Genomic DNA, 8,621 nt, shown 5'->3' with positions numbered 1-8,621 from the left:
TGCATTGGCCACGGAGTGTTGCTTGCCACATGGATGGCAGGAGGCTGGCTGGACAAGCAGATGGCACTGCTAACTTGGTGTCAGAGTAGAGGTCAAGTGAGAACACGGTGAGCCAGGTTGATGGCTAGGAGTCAGGAGAAGGTGATTGGTCAAAGCTAAATTATAGGAGCATCAACCTATATACAGAGACCATGTTACCAAGACCATTCTTTTGTTTGTTTGTTTTTTGTTTTGTTTTGTTTTGTTTTGTTTTGTTTGAGATGGAGTCTCGCTCTGTTGCCCAGGCTGGAGTGTAGTGGCATGATCTCAGCTCACTGCAAGCTCTGCCTCCCAGGTTCACGCCATTCTCCTGCCTCAGCCTCCCGAGTAGCTGGGACTACAGGCGTCCGCCACCAAGCCTGGCTAAATTTTTTTGTTTTTGTATTTTTAGTAGAGATGGGGTTTCACAAGACCATTCTCTACCTGGGTGTGCTGCAGGAACTGGACCAGTCTAGCAGGTGGAGCAATGGCTGGGGTGAGGATATATAGACAGAGGATAGTGACTTCTAGGAACCCAGATACCACTTGATCCTCCCCAAAAGAGAGGTCCCAAGTGCCTATGGACTGCACCCCTAGAGCTGAGCTAGGTTGGCAAATGTAACCTGCAAGGCTCTACATAATTGTTCCTGTGCATCAAACTATAGCATAACGTGGTAACAACAGTGATAGGATGTGAATGTGTTAGGGAAATGCTGTTGACCTAGTTGGTGGAGGAAGAGGGTCACAGCAGGTATGTGAGATCAGTGATTCTCAAATTTGAACATGCCTTAGAATCACCTACAGGGCTGTATAAATCACAAATTACTGGGCCTCCAGCCCCAATTTCCTGCAAGTTTCTGATTCAGGTCTAGGGTGGAGCCTGAGAATTTGCACACCTAACATGCTCCTACACTAGCCAGCACTATGCTAGTTAACATTTTTCAAAAATAATTGCTTCCCTTCCATACCAGGCACCATGTTCTTAGGACCTTCCTTGAGCAAGGAGTCTGTTTTCGTACCTGAAGACATCAGGCTTGGTTTTATGACATGGCTTGGCAATGAAATGTGAATGTAGGGATTGTGTGCCAAGAACTATTGTGGACTTCTGCCGTGTCTCTTTTCATCTCTGTCAGGAGACCCGCATGTCTCAGATGTAGGGCTGCTCATTCAGCCTGGGTCTTGTAATGAAGAAGACATGAAATCCAGCTGCACCTGACCCATGATGAACATGTGACATGGGAAATAAGCAAACCGTTGTCATAAGTATCTGAGATTTGGGGAACTGCTTGTTAGGGAAGCATACCATGGCTTAAAGTGACTGATGTAGAAGACTTCCTAGAGAAAATGATGTGAACAGAGTCTTAAAGGTGAATTATCTAGACAGAGAAGAGGCAAGGCTATGTCAAACTTCATCCTGTAGGGACATGATAAAAGAAACCTCAAATGTGGCATGTCTAAAACAAAGCCTTAGATGCCATTTCCCATCCCCAAATTGTTCCTTCCAAAGTCTTCTCCAAGACATTAAATAGCACCATCACCTACCCTGTTTCTAAAGGCAAAAAATCAGGAAGCCCTCCTTAATCAGCTTGTCTAATTCCCCCACTGCCCTCATCAGCAAGTCCAGCTGGCTGCACCTACAAATACAAGGTCAACTCCAGGGTCTCATCCTAGTTTAAGCCGCCACCATCTCTCCCCTGTGTTATTTGCAACTACCCGCTTACTGGTCTCCCTGTTTCAACCCTTGCTTCTTTACTCCATTCTCCACACTGCAGCCAGAGCAAATATGATAAAAATATAAATCAGATTATGGATTAGGTCATCTCACTGCTTGCAATCTCCAAAGGCTTCCAATTATATTTGAAATAAAACCTCACCTCCTTATTGTGGCCTGCAAAGCTGTACATAATCTAGTCCCTGTCTACTTCACTAATCTCTCCTCACACCATGTTCTCTCGTCCAGTTCAGTAAGTTCAAGACACATTGGGCTTCTTCCTAATCTTCATTCCCACCTCAGGACCTTTGCACTGCAAGTTGCCTCTTCCTCAGTTGCTCACATGCCACCTCCCCCTGAAAGCCTGCCTTGGCTACCCTAACTCAAGAAGTTCCTCCGTTGCTCTCCAAGTTGATCTCTCCCAATGTTTCCTTTTCTTTCCTTCATTGCCCTCATTGCTGATTACAGTTATTTATTTGCCTATTTAATTGTTATCTGCACACTCATTAGAATGGAAGTTCCAAGATAGAAGATCAAAGATTTTCATTCATTCATGCATTCACTCCTTCATTCAACAAATATTTATTAAGCATCTAGTATGTACAAGACATTGTCAGTTTTGGGGACATAGCAGGCAATACTATTTCAGCAATAAACCACTGCCTTACACATTACAGTTGCTCAATAAATATTAGTTGACTAAATAAATAAATGAGTAAACCAAAAGGTAGGAAAAAGGTTGAATCAGAAAGGATATTGATCACATATACATTGCTAATAGTAAAACTAAACTTTAATAACAAAGCACAGAATTGCTAAATTAGACTTGCTGGGACATCCAGATCAAACAACATTGGTCCAGAGAAAATTAGCTAGGAAAGGCTGCCTCATTGGGATTTCTGAAATTATGCAAGAATCATTAAAATGTAGAACATGACTGTGAGTAACCAGCATGAAAATACCAAGTGCATTTCTTCTATTCACAGAATGACTACCCAGTAACTTATCAGGTGTAATTTATTGAGGGCTTTCATTTGCAAACTTATACTGCTGATTTCTATCAATAATTTTGTGTCCAGGATTTAATGAATCTTTCAGGAATTTTATAAACTGCTACAAGTCAAAGTCAAGAGACAGTGTTTGCAAGAAGCAGCGTTTCAAAGGTTTAAATGCTATATCTGGTTCTGGTCAGAAACTCTGAAGTTCTCTTCTTGTTTTCAGATATTGGAATATTCTTCATGTAATGCAGTATCACTTCTATGTGAAGCCACGTGTAACTTGTCCCCCTCCTTTCCATCAAGACAACTACTGAAGATATAAACCAAATCCAGGTACAGAAAAATCTCAATAATTCAGGCTTTGGAGAAAGCCAGTGGGAGCCATTGCGAAGCCTGAATTCTAGAGCACTAGGGTATGGTGTATGTGTTTTTTTAAAAAGTACATTCAATAATATAAAGTAAGTCAACCAAGTATTGACTTTTGCTAGTAGTTGGTGGGGAGGAAGCTAAATTAATGATATATTAAAATGCCTTACAATCGCATATTGCATATTGATTTGTCCTCATAAGGAAGATAAAGAATTTTTTCTATAAGATTACTTATACATTATTTTCTTAATTCACTTTTTCAGAGCACTTTCAATTGAATTTCAGGCAAAATGCAATCTAGGCCTAGTCCAGCTAAATGCAAACTTTGGATTTGTGGATCTAAATTTTTTATTGTAAAACTTAAAAGCATTCTTATATCCACCATTGTAGAGTTACTCTAACATTCTTCAAAATTGTATCAGAGACTTCTTGCTGTTTTTAGGTGTCAAGATATTAATTGCTTTTTACAATGTGCTGTGACTCATGCTTAATCACTTTTCTTTAATGACTCAAGCAGGGAAACCAGTGACATTTGTGAATAGTAGATGGGATAAAAGGAGCTGGACACACTCTTTCTTCAACATCTGCCATGATATGATTTCACAAGCAAGAAATGTGCCAAGGCTTCTGCCCAAGTAAGCTATTATTCATTTATTTCATTGTTGAGGAATGCCTTAATATGACTAGGATAGAAAAATTATGTTGATGTGCTTATACAAGAAAAGAAATGAACAGACCAAAGGAGAAGAATAAAAAGCCCAGGAAACCACAAAGACTTTCAGCAGCTTTATGTCAAAGGGGAAAAAATGATCTTTGTAATGAATGGTGCTGATCAGTGGATATCCAAACAGGAAAATAAACATACCTTCACCCCGTACTTCACCCAAGCTACAACTATCAATTCTAGAAGTACAGGTTTAACTATGAAAAATAATAAAGTTTCTAGAAGAAACATAGAGCATCTTCATGACCTTGTAATACATAAAGATTTTTTAAATAGATCCCAAATTCCCAATCATATTGGGAAAAATAATAAATTTCTGTATTAAGAACTTCCATTCATTAGCCAGATGCAGTGGCTCACAGTAGCCTCCCAACGTGCTATAATCCCAGCACGTTGAGAAGCCAAGGTGGGTGGATCCCTTGAGCTCAGGAATTCAAAACCAGCCTGGGCAACATAGTAAGACCTTGTCGCTACAAAAAATACAAAACAAACAAACAAAAAATTAGCTGCACATGGTAGCACACACCTGTAGTTCCAGCTACTTAGGAGGCTGAGGTGGGAGTATGGCTTGAGCCTGGGAGGCAGAAGTTGCAGTGGGCCAAGATCACACCACTACACTCCAGCCTGAGTGACCAAGTGAGACCCTGTCTCAAAAAACTAACTAAACTAACTAACTTTCATTCATCAAAAAGACACCAACATCAAGAAAGCAAAAACTACAGTTCACAGAATGGAAAGTAATATTTCCAAAGTTTATCTAAGAGAACACATTTCCATAATAAATAATGTCCACAAATCAGTAAGAAAAAGACACAAATCCAATAGGAAACTGGGCAAAAACATAAACAAGTACTTCACAAAATAGAATAAACATACTGAAAGATAGCAAATCTCATCAGTCATTGGGGAAATACAAATCAAAACACAATGAGATAATACCATACACACAGTGAGTGGAATGGCTAAAATGAAAGACAGATGATGCCAATTGTTGAGTAGGATGTAAAGAAGCTGGAACCCCCATAAATGCTTCTGTTGAGCGTGTATATTGGTAGCACCATATTTAAAATGTTGCTGGCAGTATCTACTAAAGCAGTGTGTAGGCATATCTCATGACCCAGCAGTTTACTCCTAGGGATATGCATTACAGAATGCATGCATATGTTCACTAAAAGATACATACAAGAGGCTGGGCGTGGTGGCTCATGCCTGTAATCCCAGCACTTTGGGAGGCCGAGGCAGGCGGATCACGAGGTCAAGAGATCGAGACCACCTTGGCCAACATGATGAAACCCTGTCTCTACTAAAAATACAAAAATTAGCTGCGCGTGGTGGCGTGCACCTGTAGCCCCAGCTGCTCGGGAGGCTGAGGTAGGAGAATCACTTGAACCTGGGAGGTTGAGGTTGCAGTGAGCCAAGACCACGCCACTGCACTCCAGCCTGGTGACAGAGCAAGACTCTGTCTCAAAGAAAAAAAAAGATATATATAAGAATATTCATAGCCCAAAGTGGAAGCTACCTGAATGTCCATTCAATGGTAGAATGGCAAAATAAACTGTGGTACATTCACAATGAGTTAGTGAAATAAGAATGAGAAAACTGCAACCACACATAACAACATGAACATCTCTCACAAACATCCTGCTGAAAGAGTGCAGACAGGCACAAAAGAGTAGATACTGCACAATTACTTTTACATAAAGCTCAAAAACAGGCACAACTAATCTGGGGCCTCAGAAGTCAGGATGGTGGTTTGTCTTTTCAGGGTTTTAACTGGAAGGGGCATGAGGGAGGCTTCTGGGATGTTTAAATGTTCTGAGACATTTTTGCTCTAAGTGCTGATTACATGTTCAATTTGTGAAATTGTTCAATTTGTGAGAAGTCATCAAGCTGGACACATCCTTGCATAAAACTGAACACTTATAATTTATGCATAAAATCAAATCTCACTGCAAGACATTTTATATTTTTTTTGGTTTATTTTTGATTATATTTGGAGAGGCCAATTTTACATGATAGCTTCAAACCAACCATTGTACATTAACCAAATTTTACACAAGCCATTTGAAAAAAGATCTAAAAATGTGCTTAGTTATTGGTATTATATAACATTTATCAAGCACCAAGAGTGTGCTGAGAGCTGTACAGAACAAACATAGAAAAGACACAGTCCCTGCCTTCAAGAATACCCATTCCTTCAGGATCTTGCACATAAAATTTCACCTTACATTCCACACTCTTTTATTCATAAGGCATAAATAAGGAAGTTTGTTGCATTTCTCATTGTTACTTAATAAATACTGAATACCCTTTCCCCCAGTCATACCAACAATTACTCATATCTTTGCCTTTAAATACAAATTTTCATAGTACAATATACAGTATATACTGATTTGGTATTCACACAATTGAGCACAATATTCTTGCAGGTTGGTTATAATATGAAGCATGTTGAATTTCAACATTCACAAATTTTTATACCGCTTAACAAAATCTTTTACTGTTGGCAGGGCTTCTTCTGTTTTGTTTTTTCTATTTCAAAAAAAAAAAAAACAAATGTGATGCCACTGCTCTTATCTTGACAACTTGTAAACAAAAACAGCACTGCCTTGATTCCAATAAGGGTATCAGAACTATGGCACAGATATTCAGAACAGTGATGTTTATCACGTCTATTAAACTAGCCTTGCAGATATCACATAGTTGCATGCCTTAAAATACTAACAAACAATTTATGATCAGCTAGTAATGGATGATGTAAGTATGATTTACTTTACTGTATTTGCAGTTTAATGAAGGGGATACTGGTATAAAATGTCTGAAAAATAGGAGCAGGGAAATATTTTTTGCTTTTCTGCAAGGCTGTGTTCAAAACAAATTCAGATTAGATGAAATGATTATGAATTTAATCATTGGCTAAAGATATTTAATTTCAAAATAATCTCTTAAATAATAACATTTTATTACTTTTAAAATGCAGGAAAAACGAAGTGAATTTTGATAATGTTGTAATTTTAGACTCAGGCACAAGAAATTATCCTTTATATAAAAATGCCAGAGTATGGTGGGAGATGGCATCCAGTACAGTAGAGAGGCCAGCCCGTATGTCACCTGAGGGAACTCATTGCAACAGGAGGTGATGGGCAAAGATTAGAGAGATGGATAGATGTTTCCCTCCTAGCCAGACTCTGTCTTGCTCATTCTGCAAACTCTGCAAACTGAGGGAATAGAGGAGATAGGGTGAGTCTCAGGGTCAGGGAAGGAAGGCTGCGGTGAGCTTGGGGTCAATGGCAAGAAAAGCTCCAACTGTGAACTTCACCTTCTATCTATCTATCCCAAGACCCCAAGCGTCCAATAGCTCCAAGCCATGGAAATGATTCATAACCTCAACATCAGACTTGGTATTATCAGGCTGAGGATGACCCCTTTCCAGAGAAACCCACCTTACTTTTGGCCTCCATTTTGCAATTTCCTGGATTATTACCAGGTCTAGATGTTTCCGTTACGTGACAACAATGTTGAGTTGAATTTTAAAGCTACTTAAAGCTACTCTGGACTCACAGCAAGACTGAATTTCTCTGACTACCTCTCCAGCTATGGAAAGTATAGAAGAATATTCTATAGAATCCTTTCATTTCCAAGCCTGAGGTGTGACTTATAGTCATGCCCTCCCAACGTAGCTAGGCACATGCCCAAATGGGGTCCACTAGGAATAGATTCACCCAAGGGCAGTGGAAAAAGTGGTTTGGTCCAGCCTCGATGGTCCTACCTGTTAAATGGTGGATTTGACTAGATTTTTCTTATCCTGGGTAAGTACATCTCCAACTCTTCTGCAAATCCAGAGCAAGAGGTTGGTGGCTACCTATCTCTGATGCTGTGGCACTTCATCTGTGATAAAGAGGAGAATAGTGGGGCTAGAATGTGGTGTAGAGTCTTACTGGTTGAGGGGTTAGGTGGAAAGGCAATGCCCAGAGTGGTAACCTAGTAGTCTCTTTGGGTGAAAGAAACAACCTTATGTAATATGCCCCATTGAAAACAGAGCACCAAAGACTATAATTCTGATGACAGATAGTAACATATATATTTTTTTCATTTTCAATTATAAATCCTCAGTTTTTCATACTAAGGCTTAAGTTTTTGGTTACTGAAATTGAAAATCCGTACATAAACATGATAGTACAAATAGATAACATGAAGACTTCTAAAAATAAAGGTTCACCACAGATGAAAACATTCATCCTTCACTTGTTAACATAATAAAATTAACTGTCTACCCCTTAATGGTGAACAACAGAATTAGACACAGCAAGCTAAGCATTATTTGGGATTTTTCAGAATGGATGCTAGACTCCTATTGCTTTAAAAATTGAGATGCTCTCAAATCTCTCTTTTAGAAATTTATTATATCATACAGAGTGATTATACTTGCTACCAAAATCTATTTATATCCCACCTTATTATCAAAAAATATATATAAGGTAGCTAGTTTCTGTCAATCCTTTTTTCTTTATTTCTTTAACCTGTAACAAGACATTGGAATCAGATGCTGATAAGCATTCTTTCTGTTCCATTATTGTCAGAGCACCATTCAGCAGGTGGAAACAGATCAAATTTGGATGAAATTACAACAGCTTCTTTTACACTAAAGAAACCTTGCTCTCAAGTTATTTAACAGAGAAGACGGCAAATGAAAATCAAGTACTTAGATAGACATATAGATAAGTGGTTAAATAGATAATATTTTTTGCACTGCTGACAAGTATTCAAAACTCTGGAGTAGGTGTTGGGGTAACTGAGAAGA

The sequence above is a fragment of the Nomascus leucogenys genome, chromosome 6 (assembly GCF_006542625.1).
Source record: "Nomascus leucogenys isolate Asia chromosome 6, Asia_NLE_v1, whole genome shotgun sequence".
Taxonomy (NCBI): domain Eukaryota; kingdom Metazoa; phylum Chordata; class Mammalia; order Primates; family Hylobatidae; genus Nomascus; species Nomascus leucogenys.
The sequence above is the reverse complement of the archived record's forward strand: the minus strand, read 5'-3'. Positions refer to the sequence as shown.